Here is a 17544-nt window from a genome sequence, read left to right on the forward strand (position 1 = left end):
TGATTTAGTGGTTTTCTCATCCTGGAATAGTTTGTGTTCCCTGAATGTTTAGAATTTATCTGGTAAGCTGAGGTTAATTGTGTGTGTGTCGTGTGAGTTTTGATTGGTTTTAGAGGTTATGCAGATGTCCTATCTTTTGAAAATATTTTTCCTTCTAAATTTTATTTATTGAATTTGAGAGAGAGATATTTGTTGTCCCACTTATTTATGCATTCATTGATTGATTCCTGTGTGTGTGTCAGAGAGAGAGAAGAGACACTTTTGTTGTTTCACTTATTTGTGCATTCTTTGATTGATTCCTATATGTGCCCTGACCAGGTATAGAATCTGCAACCTTTGCATATCAGGACAATGCCCTAACCACCTGAACTACTTTGTCCAGGGCTCTTCTGGAAATTTTTTAAATTAGGTTTTTCTAAATAAATAAATAAATAAATACCATTAATTGTTAAAATATTTTTATTTTTTTTAAATCCCTATTTCATCTGTAGCTATGTTCTTCTTATTCCCAGAATTACTTGTTTGTATTTATTTCCTCATGGTTAGATTTCCAGAGGTTTGTTAGTTTTACTAGTCATTTAAAAGAATTAACTTTCAGTCTTTTATAATATCAACTTTACTGATAAAGCAATATCATACTTGCTTTACATAAAATTCACCCATTTAAAGTGTCTGTTAAATGTGACTAATGTAATACCTGTTTGACCACCATCATAACTGTGTATGTGTGGGGGATGTAGTATAGTTTTTTCATTTTCTCTGCCCCATGAATTTTCTTGGCCTTTTAAAATACTCAACTCTTTCACTGTTTTGTCTACTGTTTATTTTCTATTGTATTTATTTCTGTTCTAATTTTTATTATTTCCTACCTTCGGCTAACTTCGAATTTAGTTCTTCTACCTTCTTGAAGTGTAAAGTTAGGTTGTTCGTTTGAGATCTTTTTTAATGTGGTCATCTGCTACTATGAACTGCTCTGTTCGTACTGCTTTGGCTTCATCCCATAGTTGTTGGTATATTGTGGTTTTGTTTTCATTTGTCTCAAGATATTTTCTCACTTTTCTTGTGATTTATTCTTTGACCCATTGGTTGTTCAAGAGTGTGTTGTTTAATTTCCACGTGTGAATTTTCCAGTTTTCCTTTTGCTACTAATTTTTAGTTTCATTCCATTGTTGTTGGAAAAGATACTTAGTGTGATTTTTTTTCTACTCTAGACAATGAAAGGGAAACTTTATAGAGGTCCCAGGGCCATGAAGTTGAGGCAGAAGGCTGTCCTGTGGGTCCTTGGGGCACAGGTTGTTGGTGTGGCCACACTTCTTCTTGTGGGAGTTGATAGTACCAGGAGTAACACTTGCAGCAGATCATCTTGTCACACTTGTACTTCTGAGTGAGCTGACAGAGGGAGGGCTCGATGATGCTACCCTGCAGACAAAGCACCAAGTGCTGGGTGAACTCTTTTTGAATGTTGTAGCCTGAGAGAGTGTAGCCATCCTCCAGCTGTTTGCTTACAAAAATCAGCTGCTGCTGGTCAGGCAGGATGTCTTCCTTGTCTTAGATTTTAGCTTTGATGGTCTCACTGGTGTCACTTGGCTGAACCCTGAGGGTGATGGTCTTGCCAGTGAGGATCTTCACAAAGATCTGCTGGGGAGGCTGCTCCACATCTTGTTGAAGAGATACATAGTGTGATTTCAATCTTCTTATATTTGTTAAGACTTGTTTTGTGACAGAACATGTGATCCATCCTAGAGAATGTTCCATGTGCACTTGACAATTTGAATCTCTGAGTTTATCCTTTTTTTTTTAACACTTTGTCCAGCAACATTAGGAGTAACCAGCCAATATTATTAAATTCACTGATGTTTTGTGTTTGTCTCAGCTTATGATAATAATGTATGGGCTAGAAATGCTGGACATTTCCCTGACTGGAACCGATGTTGTGGCTGGAAAAGCCTTTGTGATTCTTACTATGATTTCAGGACCTCACTACCAGCTATCACAGAACTTAAAAAAAACATTATTACTTACAAACCCTGAAGACTACCTGGCACACTCAAGGGCCATATAGCAAGCTCATGGGTAGAGAGAGAGGAAGAGTATGGACCTGGGTCTTGCCTTTATAGGGGGCCAAGGGTGGAGTGCCTAGGGTTTCACAGCTTTACTTGTTATTGGCAAATTAAAAACACAAGAGCCAGAATTAGGGTGTGGGAAGGGGAGACCAGAGTCACTGAAACAGTCAGTTATCTAGGTTACCCAGGGTTCTCTAAAAGGGAACTCTGTGGTTGTGGTGGCCTGGATCTTTTTCTATGTAGCTGGCTGTGTGTTTATTAGAGATGGATGCCTTGGTAATCAAAAGCCTAATGTCAGGCACTACATGATAATCTAAAAGCTTAATGTTAGGCACTTACACTACAGTTAGTTTTCCAAAAATGTTTCTTCTAGTGCCTTGCTTCTCTAAAAGGTTGATTAGAAGAATCCAATGCAGGTATTTTGTGTATCTCCATTGCCAGGCACTCCGTGGACTCTTAGTGCTCTTTTTACTACTGGAGATAGTCATCAGCATCTTTAAATCTAATCAGATAGCCAATTAGAACTCACAGAACCAACTCGGAAAACTCACCCTTAAAATTCTGTTTTTCTAGAACTACTCTTGGTACCAAATTCTATATTAGTCAGGGTTTCCAGAGAGAAGCAGAACCCATAAGACTTAAGTTTTTGTTGAACAATGTCTTTATTCTTGCCCCAGTTCTTAATGTATATTTTCATTGTGTATAAAGGTCTTTGGTGCCTGTTATTTTTCTCTTAGCCCTTTAAGGATATTGTTATACTTTTGCCTGGCCGAGCTTTTCTATGACTTCATGATGATGATTTGTGAGCCTAATTATTTCTGGTCTTACTATGAAACACTTGTGTTGTGGGTGTTTCTCCAAAGAAGAATTGAATAAATTCATGTTTGGAACTAAGATTTCATGGACCACGCAGGAAATAAGACTTCAAATGCCAAACCTTCCTGGGGACAGGTGTATGATTACGATTTACTAGGGGAAGATCACCCCATTCTGGGGACTGATAGATGTGTAAGTATCCCTATGTGCTCCCATTTTTGGTGGTTAGAGTTACTTTATACCTTCTGTTTCACTGAAGGTCTCCGCCATGCATGGTGTCCTAGATCTGCTTCACCACTGCCCATCCCCAGTCACTCCCAGTCTTCTGGCTTTAACTTTTGAATCCCAATGTCCCAGGTTGTTAAGGTTGGCATGTAAAGCAGGAAATTTCTGGTTTTGTTTCTTTTTTAGAAATGCAACATTTTATTAACCCAATTGTTTTCACAATGAAACCATTGTTGCCACAATTATTGATATAACTAGAAGAGAGGTAAGGCCTTTTCTTCCCTCCCTCCCTTCCTTTTCCTTCTACAAAATTTCCTTTATCTTTGTCTATGTATGTTTCTCTTTTCTGAACTATTTAGAAACTAAATTGCCAACATCATGATTTTCATTTGTAATGTCATATATCTTATAAGAATCTGTATCAGCATGTATCTTTTATGGGCAAGTACATTCTCCAAATTATTCAACCCAAGAAACCTAAGATCTCTACAGTAATATTATCTAACATATGCTCAGTTTAATTTATCTGCAGTGATCCCTAAGTGTTACTTCCAGCTCCACTGTCCAATTTCCAATCAGTGGTTACACACTGTGTTTATTCATCCTATCTCTTAAGTCTCCTTCAGTCTAAAATGATTTTTCCACCTCTTTTTGTCTTTATGACATTAACATTTAAGGAGTCCAGGCCTGTTTTCTGAGTATTTTCTTATGTTTAGATGTAGATTAAGCATTTCTGGCAATAAATCTATATAGAGATGTATAATTTTCATTAAGTCACATGCAAGAAACTCAAGATGCCCACTTGTCTTGTTTTTCCTAAAGCTGAATTTGTTTGTTTTGTTCACATGTTGTCCAGATTTCCTCATTATAATTAACAATCTTTCCTTTGGACTTAATAAGTAATCTATAAATATTTTGTTTTCCAACAGCCTTTCATCTAGTGTTTTTGGACTCCTCTGATGATCCTCACCTGAATAATTATTGCATTAGTACTTACAAAATGGTGCTTTCTAAATTCTACTCTTCCTTCTACACTTGGTGGCTGGCATTTTTGTGAAAAGAAGAGCTTTCTGTTTCTACCTCCCCTCCAGGCAATCCACCCCCCACCTCATCTTCCCCACTTCTCACCTCCCTGTCCTCTAGTAATCACTGCTTTGTTTTTTGTCATCCTTGACTAGTTTTACCTGTACTTGGTCATCATTTAAATAAAATCATATAGTGTGTAACATTCTTTTCTATCCGACTTCTTTGCTCCATATTTTGTGTGACTGAACCATCTTGCATGCATCAGTAATTTGTTCTTTTTCACTGGTGCTGTAGTATGAATATACTACAGTTTGTTTCTCCATTCTACTGTTGAGTATTTGAGGTGTTTCCAGTTTTTGGCTATTCTGGATAGAACTGCCAAGAGCATTCTTGGTAGTTTTATACTTTTCTCTTGAGTATATAAGTCTAGGAGCAGAATTCCAGGGTCATAGAGCAGGCATTTGTTTAGCTTGATAAAATAATGTCAAGTGGTTTTCAACATCTCTATCAGCAAAGCATCAGAGTTCTAGTTCTGTGTTTTGTCAACGCTTTGTAATTTTAGCCTTTTAAATTTTAACTATCTGGTTTATGTGTAGTGGTCTCTGGTATGGTTTTAACTTCCAATTTCTCTTTACTTTTTTTTTCAACTAACCCTTCTCCCCTCTGACAGCTGTCTGCATGTTCTATATATCTATGCTTCTATTTCTATTTTCTTCATTAAATTACTTTGTTCATTAGATACCACATGAAAGTGAGATTGTATTTGTCTTTCTCTGATTGGCTTATTTTACTTAGCATAATAAATCTCCAGGTCAATCCATGCTCTCCTCATAAAAGGTAAGATTTCCTCTTTTTTGTTTAAATGGCTAAGCAGTATTTCATTGTGTAAATGTACCATGGCTATTTTTTTAATCCTCACCTGAGCATATGTTTCTTGATTTTAGAGAGAGGGGAAGGGAAAAAGAAAGAGAAATAAACATTGATGTGAGAGAGAAACATGGACTGGTTGCCTGAGCCACCCTGGCTAGGGATGTACCACAGCTGTTTTGTCCACCCATTGACTGATGGACACTCGGGCTGTTTCCAGATCTTAGTTACTATAAGTAACACTACGGTGAACATAGGGGTGCATATATTGTTTAAAACTAGTGTTTTGGGTTTCTTTGGATATATTTTCAGAAGTGGAATCACTGGATCAAAAGGCAGTTCCATTTTAATTTTTTTTAGGAAATGCTATACTGCTTTCCACAGTGGCTGCACCAATCTGCATTCCCACAAACAGTGCACAAGGGTTCCCTTTTCTCCACATCCTCATCAATATTTACTGTTTGTTGATTTATTGATAATAGCTATTCTTACTAGTATGAGATGATTTTCATTGTGGTATAAATTTGTCCCTCTCTGGTGATTGGTAATGTTGAGCATCTTTTCATATGTCTATTGGCCATCTGTATGTCCTCTTTGGAGAAGTATCTACTGAGATCCTTTCCCCAATTTTTATTTGGATTGTTTGTTTTTGGTGTTAAGTTGTATGATTTCTTTATCTATTTTAGAAATTAACCCCTTATTATATGTATCACTGGTGAATATGTTTTCCCATTCAGTGAGTTGCCTTTTCATTTTGTTGATGGTTTCTTTTGCTGTGCAAAACCTTTTTAGTTTGATGGAGTTCCATTTGTTTATTTTTCCTTTTGTTTCCCTTTCCCAGGGAGCTGTATCAGCAAAAATATTGCTATGAGAAATGTCTGAGATTTTACTGTCTGTATACTTTTTAATTTATTAATTGATTTTAGAGAGAGAGGGGAAGGGAGGGAGAGAGAGAGAAACATTGAGTAGTTGTTCCACTTATTTATGCATTTGTTGGTTGATTTTTGTATATGCCCTGACTTGGGATCAAACATACAACCATGGCTTATTGGGACGATGATCTAAACAACTAAGCTACCTGGCCAGGGTTCACTGCTTATGTTCTTTTCTAGGATTTTTACGGTTTTGTGACTTACATTTAAGTCTTTAATCCATTTTGAGTTTATTCTTGTGCATGATGTAAGTTGAAGGTCTAGTTTCATTTCCCATCACTATTTATTGAAGAGACTGTTTTTACTCCGTTGTATGTTCTTGCCTTCTTTTTAAATATTTTTATGACTGTATTTTATTTATTTTTATCTTTACTTGAGGACATGTTTATTGATTTTAGAGAGTATGGAAAGGAGGGAGATACAGAGGGAGAGAAACATGTATCAGTTGCCCCCCCATGGGCCCTGACCAGGGACCAAACCCACAACCCAGACATGTATCCTGCTCGGGATTTGAAAGTGCAAACTTTTGGTTTACAGGATGACACTCCAATCAACTAAGCCACACTGGCCAGGGCCTTTGTCAAATATTAATTGACCATAAAGGTGTAGGTTTGTTTCTGGCTTCTCTATTCTGTTGCATTGATTCCTATGCCTATTCTTATGCTAGTACCACTGTTTTGATTACTATGGCCTTGTAATATAGTTTGATATCAAGTAGTGTGGTACCTCCAACTTTGTTTTTCTTTCCCAAGATTGCTGAGGCTATTTGGGGTCTCTTGTGTTTCTACATAAATTTTTGGAGTGTTTGTTCTAGATCTGTGAGATACATCACTGGTATTTAAAAAAGAATTGTGTTGAATCTGTATATTTCTTTGGGTAACATGGACATTTTAATGATGTTAATTATTTCTGTCCGTGGACACGATATATGCTTCCAATTTTATTTTCCTCAGTGTCTTTTTTTTTTGAAGTTTAAACATGAAAGTATAAATACACAATTTTTTATAAATAAATTCTGGGATTTTTTTGGTTCCCCCTCACATGCTGTGTCTGAGATGTGTTCCTCCAAACAAAAGAAAACCATAAAAGCCAACAGGAAATCTCCACCCACTTAGTTAGAATACTTAGGGGGAGTAAATAGATAGTCTGTATCTAGTGTTTTCTAGTTCTACAATGGAGCTATGTAACTTTAATAGTGAAAACTTATTGTACAGCCCATGCCTTAGCACTAAGAACTTCCCCTAGAGAGTTTGGATCTAGCAATATAGACATACAAATATTCATCTGTCACACAAAAATTCATCAAAAGGCCTTTGGACACACAAGCAGAGGAACAGATTTCCTTTCACCTTTCCCATTAACTTTTTTTTAACTTCATTTTGAAATAATTACACTTATAAAAAAGTTTCAAGAATAGTACAGAAGACTCCCACACACTCCTCATTCAAATATACTATTTTTAAAACTAGCTACATTTCTCTCTCTCTCTCTCTCTCATTTCATATATGTATATATATTTTTTCTATTTTTAGTCTTTTTCTATTTTTGTTTATTTACTCATTTCATTTGAAAATATATTTTATCAGTTGTGCTTTTGCAATTATCCCATTCCCCCCCTTTATGTCTCTCTGCCATGTACACCCCACCCCACCTGAATTCTACCCCTCACCCCCCTTAGTTCATGTCCATGGGTCATACATATAAGTTCATTAGCTTCTCCATTTCCTATACTATTCGTAACCTCACCCTGTCTATTTTGTAACTATTATTTATGCTACTTATTCCCTGTATCTTATCCCCATTCTCCCTCTACCCGCTCCCCACTCATAACCCTCGATGTGATCTCCATTTCTGTGATACTGTTCCTGTTCCAATCGTTTGCTTAGTTTTTTTTTTTTTTAGGTTCAGTTGTTGATAGTTGTGAGTTTATTGTCATTTTACTGTTCATAGTTTTGGTCTTCTTTTTCTTAGATAAATCCCTTTAATATGTCATGTAATAAGGGCTTGGTGATGATGAATTCCTTTAACTTGACCTTATCTGGTAAGTACTTTATCTGTCCTTCCATTCTAAATGACAGCTTTGCTAAATAGAGTAATCTTGGATATAGGTCCTTGCCTTTCATGACTTGGAAGACTTATTTCCAGGCTCTTCTTGCCTGCAAGGCTCCTTTTGAGGAATTGGCTGCTAGTCTTATGTGAACTCCTTTGTAGGTAACTATCTCCTTTTCTCTTTCTGCTTTTAAGATTCTCTCCTTACCTTTAATCATAGGTAATTTAATTATTATATGTCTTGGTGTGTTCTCCTTGGGTCCAATTTCTTTTTTAAGTATATTTTATTGATTATGCCATTACAGTTGTCCCACATTCCCCCACCCTTTAGTTCATGTCAATAGGTCATACATGTAAGTTCTTTGGCTTCTACATTTCCCATAGTATTCTTGCCCTCCCCCTGTCTATTTTCTAGCTACTGTTTATGCTGCTTATTCTCTGTACCTTTTCCCCCTCTTTCCTCCTCCCACTCCCCTCTTGCTATCCCTCTATGTGATCTCCATTTCTGTAGTTCTGTTCCTGTTCTAGCTGTTTGCTTAGTTTGTTTTTGTTTTAGGTGTGGTTGTTAATAATTGTGAGTTTGCTGTCATTTTACTATACATGTTTTTATCTTCTTTTTCTTAGATAAGTCCCTTTAACATTTCATAAAATAAGGGCTTAATGATAATGAACTCCTTGAATTTGACCTTATCTGAGAAGCACTTTATCTGCCCTTCCATTCTAAATGAAAGCTTTGCTGGATAGAGTAATCTTGGATGTAGGTCCTTGCCTTTCATGACTTGGAATACTTCTTTCCAGCCCCTTCTTGCCTGTAAGGTCTCTTTTGAGAAATCAGCTGACATTCTGATGGGAAATCTTTTGTGGTTAACTGCTTCCTTTTCTCTTGGTGATTCTAGGATTCTCTCCTTAATTTTATTCTTGGGTAATGCAATTATGATGTGCCTTGGTGTGTTACTCCTTGGGCCCAACTTCTCTGGGACACTCTGAGCTTCATGGACTTCCTGGAAGTCTATTTTCATTTCCAGATTGGGGAAATTTTCCTTTGTTATTTGTTCAGATAACTTTTCCAAGTATTGCTCTTCCTCTTCTCCTTCTCGTACCCCTATAATTTGGATTTTGGAATGTTTAAAGATGTCCTGGAGGTTCCTAAGCCTCTCCTCATTTTTTTTTTTGAATTTTTGTTTTTTCATTCTTTTCTGTTTGGTTGTTTCTTTCTTTCTTCTGGTCCACTCCATTGATTTGAGCCCCAGTTTTCTTCCCATCACTATTGGTTCCCTGTACATTTTCCTTCATTTTCCTTAGTGTAGCCTTCATTTTTTCATCTAATTTGTGATGAAAATCAACCAATTCTATGAGCATCCTGATCACCAGTGCTCTGAACTGTGCATCTGATAGGTTGGCTATCTCTTGGTTGCTTAAAAGTATTGGCTCTGGGGCTTTGATCTGTTCTTCTGTTTGAGCCATTGTTTTTTTGGTCTGGTCACACCTGTTGTGTTGTGAGAAGCAGAGGCTTAGGTGTTCACCAGGGCAGGGCAACCCAGAAACTGGGTTGTGACGCTGTATGTGGGGGCGAGGTCAGAGAGGGAACAATGGCTCTTGCTCCACTCTCTCTCAAATTTCAGGCCCTTCTGCCACTTCTCACAGGCAAATTGGGCCCTTCTGGTGCTGGTTCTGGGTGGGTAGGCTTGTGTGCATTCTAGGACCCTGTGGGTCTCTCCAACGAACTCTTCTGTGAGGCTGGGAGTCTTTCCCAGCACCTCAACCCCCTCAAGTGTTTTCAGTTAGTGCTTTTAGGCTTTATTTCCTGGCACTGGGATCCTTGGTTGTGCAGCCTGTCTCACTGCCCATTTTTGTCTGGTTTATCTGTGTACGAATGTGTGACTGCAGTCTGCAGTTGCCTTGCGCTTCTCAACTGGGTCTGCTAGTTGCCTCCCTGTGCCCTGGGTCTGCTAGCCACCGCCTGTGCACCTGGGGTCTGCCAACCGCTGCCTGCATGCCCAGGTCCACCAGCCACCACTTTTTTCTGCCACCCACCGACTCCACCCCTCTTACTGGTCTGGATGAATGGTTGTCGAACTTCCATACAGTTCAGTTTTCTGTCAGTTCTGGTTGGGTTTTGTTTGTTGCTAATTTTTTGTTGTCCTTAATTTTGGTTGTGCGAGGAGGCACAGTGTGTCTGCCTACGCCTCCATCTTGGCCAGAATTTTGGGTCAAATTTCTTTGGGACTCTCTGAGCTTCCTGGACTTCCTGGAAGTCTATTTTCTTCACCAGATTGGGGAAGTTTTTCTTCATTAATTTTTCAAATAAGTTTCCAATTTCTTGCTCTTCTTCTTTTTCTTCTGGCACCCCTATGATTCGGATGTAGAAACTTTTAAACTTTTAAAGTTGGAGGTTCCTAAGCCTCTCCTCATATTTTTGAATTCTTGTTTCTTCATCTGTTCTGGTTGAATGTTCATTTCTTCCTTCTGCTCTAAATTGTTGATTTGAGTCATGGTTTCCTTCCCATCACTGTTGGTTCTCTATGTATTTTTCTTTTTTTCAGTTTGTATAGACTTCACTTCTTCCTTTATTGTGCATCTGTACTCAGTCATTTCTGTATCTTGATTATCAGTGTTTTGAACTCTACATATGATAGATTAGCTATCTCCTTGTCCTTTAGTTCTTTTTCTGAAGTTTTCATCTGTTCTTTCATTTAGGCTATATTTATTTGTCTCAGCATTCCTGTTACCTTGTAAAGGGAAGATCCTTATGTATCTTCCAGGGCAGGGCAACCCACTTCACTGTATGTGGGCTATGTCACTATATGTAGGGGAAGGGTCTGAGAGGGAACGATGCCTCTTGCTCAGCTCTTGTCCCACTTTTAGTCACTTCCCCTGCTACCCACAAGAAAAACTGGCCCCTTCTGGTACTGATTCCTGGGTGGGTGGGTTTGTGTACATTCTAGGGCCCTGTGAGTCTCTCCAATAAACTCTTCTGTTAGGCCAGGAGTTTCTCCCACTGTCACAACTCCCACAGATTTTTCCAGACAGACGTTTTGAGGCTTTCTTTTTCTATACTGGAACCCTGGGTTGTGCAGTCTTACTCCCCACTTGTTCCTCACATGCAAATGTGGGACCACCAGTCACCACCTCACCTTCCTGGTCCTTCAACTACAGTTCCTCTACCCCAGCTGCCAGTTTCCACCTCTCCTACCATCTGGATGAATGTTTCTTCCTTAACTCCTTAATTGATGGACTTCCATACAATTCAATTTTATGTCGGTTGTTGTTGTAGGTTGTTTTAAAATTTGTTGTTGCCCTTCTTTTTGTTGTATAAGGGGGTAAAATGTATTTACTTATACCTTCCTGGCTGGAAGTCTCTGTTTTTGCATTTTTAAGAACTTCCCAGTCTTTCTGTTTGGAGTCACCAGTTGGCAGTCCATTGGGGACCTTAAAGGGGTAAGATCACAGAAGATACCCCAGCTGTCTGGAGCCATGAAAAACTGTTTTTCTTATGTCATCACCACTCACTTTTGAGTAAGAAACATTACTCATAAGCATTACCTACTTAATTCACCAGGCTTAGCTGAAAATGACTTTTATCTTTTTCCAAAAATTGTATCTTAGATGCAAACATGCCACCCTTGCAGTAATCATCACTACATACTTAAGGGCCCTTTGAAAACTGGGTGGAAGAGGAGTTCCCACATAAGGAAATGTAATCTCCCTGTGTGGCTGACTTGTGTCATGGTCTCCTTCAGAGGAATTTGGAAATGTCTAAATGATTCACCTTCAGTAGTTCATCCCTCACTGACTCGTGTCCCCCAATTTTTTACTTACCAAAGAGCCCACTTTCCTGATAATTGCTAAAATTTGTTGAACGTTTGCCATGTAGCAGGAACTGTTTTAAGTACCGAGTACACATTATATCATTTCTGCTGTAGGAAGTAGGGACTCATAATAAACCCAATATTCAGGTGAAGTAACAGATGAAAGGGGTTCTGTGATGTCCCAGTGCCAGCAAGAGGGAGCAGGGCATGATGTGGGCTGTCAGACTCCAGCCCACAATCAAGCCAAGAGGGCCTGGCCTCTCCTAGTCTGGCATTAGAGTAAAACTATAGGAGACATGTTTCAGCTAACATTTCTGTAACAGCATTTTGATTTTCAACCTGTCTGAACTCTGGGGTGGCTTCCCCAGCCCAGGGTGTGTCATTCTAGGATGTCCCATGGACCTACTGGCATTTCATTCAGAACTCCAGTCTGTCTCTGTCACGGAGAATTAATTAGGTGGTATCTTGAGAAGACTCACCTATGGAAAAACAAGAAAATTACTCTTGTCATTACTCAGCCCATCTTTGTACCCCAAACCCTTCAATTTAGGCTGCTGCTTTGTCCCCCTATTTACTCTGAGCCTGTGCAGGACCAGTGAGCAGCAGCACATTGGCTTATCACCCAATTACCAATTGAGTCAGGTCTATAAGGTTGTTGCCACAGAAACATCCAGAGGTCTTAGGATAGGGGAAGATGGTTCTGACCCTTGTTTGTCATGCAGGAAGGAGAATCTCCTGGAAGATGCTGGGTGGATGGGGCTGAGGAAGACTCTTGGGGACCCAAAAAGGAGAGGCCTTGAGGTGAGGCTCCTTCTGGCTGTGCATGGAGGTGAGACTGAGACCCCTTGCCTGGAAATGTACCCTTTCAGGGGTGTCCAACCTGTGGCCTGCAGGCCACATGCAGCTCAGAGTGGCAATGAATGAGGCCCAACACAAAAACATACATTTACTTAAGACATTATGAAATATTTTTTGTGATTAAGTGTTACAATGTATTTAATGTGTGGTCCAAGACAACTCTTCTTCTTCCAGCATGGCCCAGAGATGCCAAAAGGTTAGACATCTCTGCAGGTGATTGTGTCCCAAGCAAAGTCTTCCAACATGAAGAAGGAGTGAAGAAATAGAATAGAGTAACCATGACCATGATGCTACATTACTAGTCAAGTAGACCGAAGCATGAGGAAATGATTCTACTCTTATTTCAAGTAGCCTGGGAACTTAAACTTTGAACTTTCCAGCTATGTCTATGTATGTGCGTGTGTGTGTGTGTATACACCATATTTTTGGACCATAAGACGCACCTAAGTTTTAGAAGGAGGAAAATAGGAAAAAAAATTTTTAAAGCAAAAAAATGGTAAAATATCTAATAACATAATATTTCACCAGTGTAAATGTAAAGCTACATTCAGACTATAAGACACACCCCCGTTTCCCTCCCAAATTCAGAATGGGGGAGAGTGCATCTTATAGTTTGAAAAATACAGTGTGTATGTGTGTGTAACATAAAGGTCTAATATTTATATTATATAAATATATATCTATATAAATATCTATATAAATACTATAGGTAATCCTCTGACCACCCCCTGAAGTATGCAGGAAAGAATGTTTCAGAACACCCAGCATGCATTGTCCAGCCTATCTGACATCAAGCTGATAACCTGGACTATCCAAGGGCTAAGAGGGGAGGATTAATTCTTCTCAAAAGTCTCATTCCTCCTGACTCTTGTGCTGGGTCAGTGAGCAATAGAAAACCTGTTCTGAGATGTGTTCCAGCAAGCCTGCTCTGTGTTCTTCCAGTGATGGAGAACTACTTCTCAAGTTCAGTTAGAGGAGAGGTCTGGACATAGGGATAGTCTGAGACCTTGGAGCCCCAGGTCTGGCCTGGATGCACTGGGGGAGACCTGGCTGGATGGTGCAGTCAGAGGCTTAGCCTGGAGAACTACATGAGGGTCCTTGAGTCAAGACACAGCATGTCCAGTAGCAGAGGGATGAATGCACGAAGGACTAACATGCCAGGAGTAGAGACAATGTCAATATCTGTGTCCAGGGATGAAAAGAAGTGGCAGATGTTTCTGGAGTTTGTAGTTGATTATGAGAGGTTTGACCCCAGGTTATGAAAATGCCAGAGTACCTGGTCCACACTGGCTGTGTTTGGTTAGGATAGTCCAGGTGATGCTTCAATGACAGGTTAACTCCCGATCTCGGTGCATAGCCTAACAAGGATTGATTTTTCACTCTGGTCAATGTCTGATGCTGGCCAGGGCTGGTGTGTGTGTATGGGGGGTTTGGGGTGAGAGGTGTTGGGTTTGGCAGCTCTGCCAGGGCTCAGGAGTCCAGTCTGTAGGAGGTGCCACCATCCTGTGATGTTGCCATGTCTACATGTAGCATCAGGACCCCCAGCAGGGGAAAGAAGTAGTGGACCTCACACCTGCTTTGCTGTGCTTTAGCTGAGGAGTAACTCACTTTACTGCTGCTTAGAGCCCATTCACCTGAATTAGTCACATGGCCCCACCCAGCCATGAGGGAAGCTGGAAAATACAGTTTCTCTTGATCTCCAAAAGTGACGGGAGGTGGGGTTGGATGAATGTGGAGAGCTGCCTTTGGAGCAGTGGTTGACAGATGCTGGGGACAGGACTTTACTAGGGGTACAAGTAGCCTGGAGGATGTTAGTCAGAGAGTGTTAGAATTAGATGGGTCACCCATGAGTCATACTTTGTAATGATTTGAGGTCTGGGGTCTGCAGATATTGTGGATTCACTTTCTGTTTTAAAAGATTAAAATTGAGCTCTTTATACCATAGCTCTCATCACACCAAAACACCTGTACACTGAGTTAATTCTGTATTTAGGGTTGGCCTAACTGATGTGTGCTGTGACTGAATCCTCTTTCTTGTTCTGTCATATAATTTCCCTTGTTTGATAACATGCATAATTTAGTAGGCAAATATGGTTAATTGTGGGGACGACTTTGCCCGCAAGTCCCCCCATCCTCCATGGATGAGAGTAACACTACCAAGACATGATCTGCTTGGGGAGGAGAGGTGGCCAATTTCTCAGAGGAAAAAGGCCAGGAGCCCCTTCCTCAAGGGCTTTTATTGGGTTGTAATACACAGGAATACAGGTGGTAAGGATCAAACAGTAGATAACACATCAAAGAAATCTGAGGGCTTAGTCTGAGTCATTGTCTGTCAGGAAAGGGGGTTGCAGGAACTTTGGGAGACATACTCATTTCCTGCTCGGACCCTTAACATATGAATGAAAGCACTCTTAGCAAAGCAGGCTTCACAGGACTTTTAGGAATTCTTTCTTATGCCCGATTACTCCGGATCCCACTCTAGCTTGGCAAGGGGCTGCGCTGCCTCCCCATCACAGGTTTTCAGGCTTAAGTGGATTAGAGCCAGGAAGTGCTTTTCCCAGAGGACATGGGGACTCGGCCTATGTCAGAATAGCCAAAGGGTGAGGGTCCATCACTCCCTCATTTTTGCATCCCCCCCTCAAGTCCTTCCATGATGCCCTCCCAAGTGATTGTGTCTGGCTTAGGTTGCTCCTCCTCTGAGTAGTCTTACCCATCATGGGCTATCCAACCATGCATTGGGGGAGTGGGATAAAGCAGAGGCAGTGTTTGCTACCAGAGACAAGCTTTGTCTCCTTGTGGCTCTCATTCCAGAGGTTGCTCACTCAGTCTTAGCTGTGGGAGGCAGTTACAATTTCCAAAACCAGGCGGAGTGGTTCCCAACAGTTAATTATTTCCAAATACCTTCTATAGAATTTTTCTTTACTCTAGAAACCCACTCCCTAGACACCCTTCCTCTCTTCTCACTCACTGCTCTTCCTCACCCCAGTCTGGCCAGGTCATCTGCAGGCTTGCTGAAAAGCTATCATTCTGAGCTCTCTCTTTGCCTCTCTTAGCTTCACTAGTTCCTGATGCTGGTTCCCTGTATCTTTCTTATTCATGGCTTGTACCATCATTTTGGGGTGAACACATTTTCCAGGAACAATTTAAATATCTCATAACAGGAAGTGAATCTGCAATGTCTACAGTTCATAAATCTAGAAAAGCAACCTAAGTTTGTTTTTTAGAAATATGGAGGTGACTTCCGGCCAAGATGAAGGTGTAGGTAGATACACTGTACCTCCTTGCACAACCAAAAGAAAGACAACAACAAATTTAAAAACGAAAACAACCAGAACTGATGGAAACTCAAAATGTATGCAAGTCTGACAATCAAGGAGTTAAAGAAGAAACATTCATTCAGACTGGTAGGAGGGGTAGTGGAGATTGGCAGCCGGGGCAGAGAGGACTTATGTCAAGGCTGTGCCTGGAGGACTGGGGTGGGCAAAGCAGTAGCTCATGGACTGGGTGAGGTGGCAGCTGTCAGACTGGGTGGTCCCACATTCCCATGCAGATAAACCAGGAGGAACAACTGGGGAGCAAGACAGGCTGCACAACTCAGGGTTCTGATGCGAGGAAATAAAGCCTCAAAACCTCTGACTGAAAAAACCCATGGGGGTTGCAGTAGTGGGAGAAACTCCCAGCCTCACAGGAGAGTTTGTTGGAGAGACCCACAGGGTCCTAGAATATACACACACCACCCACCCAGGAATCAGTACTAGAAAGGCCCAATTTGCTTATGGATAGCAGAGAAAGTGACTGAAAGCTGATGGAGAGCTGAACAAGTGACACTGTTCCCTCTTGGACCCCTCCCCACATACAGTACCACTATGCAGAGACTTAGGTTGCTCCCCTGCCCCACCCTGATGAATACCTAAGACTCCCATAGGTGTGCCAAGACAAAAAATATATGCCCCAAATGAAATGGGGCCATTTCATTACTGGGTAATAGGTGTGCCAAGACAAAAAATATATATGCCCCAAATGAAAAAACAGATCAAAGCTCCAGAAAAAAATAAAACTAAGCAACAAAGAGGTAGCCAATCTATCAGATGCACAGTTCTAAACACTGGTAATCAGGATGCTCACAAAAATGGTTGAGTATGGTCACAAAACTGGGGGAAAAGTAAAAGCTAAGAAAAGTGAATTAAAGGAAAATGCACAGGGAATCAACAATGATGGGAAGGAAACCAGAACTCAAATCAACGGTTAGGAACAGAAGGAAGAAATGAACATTCAACCAGAACAGATGAAGAAACAAGAATTCAAAAATATGAGGAGAGGCTTAGAAACTTCCAGGACATCTTTAAACGTTCCAACATTCGCAGTATAGGGGTGCCAGAAAGAGAAGAGGAAGAAAAAGAAGTTGAAAACTTTTTGGAAAAAATAGTGAAGGAGAACTTCCCCAATCTGGCAATGGAAATAGACTTGCAGGAAGCTCAGAGAATTCCAAAGAAGGTGGACCCAAGGAAGCAGACACCAAGGCACATCATAATTACATCACCCAAGATCAAAGGTAAGGAGAGAATCTTAAGCAGAAAGAGAAAAAGAGACATTTATCTACTAAGGACTTCCCATAAAACTTTCAGCTGATTTCTCAGAAGAAAACTTGCAGGCAAGAAGGGGCTGGAAAGAAGTATTCCAAGTCATGAAAGGCAAGGACCTACATCCAAGATTGCACTATCCAGCAAAGCTATCATTTAGAATGGAAGGACAGATAAAGTACTTCCCAGATAAGGTCAAGTTAAAGGAGTTCATCATCGCCAAGCCCTTATTATATGCTATTTTAAAGGCACTTACCTAAGTAAAAGATCAAAACTATGAACAGTAAGATGACAACAAACTCACAACCACCAACAACCA

The 17544-nt window shown here is 40.3% G+C and overlaps 1 pseudogene; it reads right to left on the bottom strand.

Moving 5' to 3' along the window:
* Nucleotides 1-1202: 1202 nt before the first annotated feature.
* On the bottom strand, nt 1203-3149 carry LOC119049997 (ubiquitin-60S ribosomal protein L40-like; annotated as a pseudogene).
* Nucleotides 3150-17544: the final 14395 nt, after the last annotated feature.

This window comes from Artibeus jamaicensis, unplaced genomic scaffold (assembly GCF_021234435.1).
Source record: "Artibeus jamaicensis isolate MK-2021 breed Jamaican fruit bat unplaced genomic scaffold, CSHL_Jam_final contig_384, whole genome shotgun sequence".
Classification (NCBI taxonomy): Eukaryota; Metazoa; Chordata; class Mammalia; order Chiroptera; family Phyllostomidae; genus Artibeus; species Artibeus jamaicensis.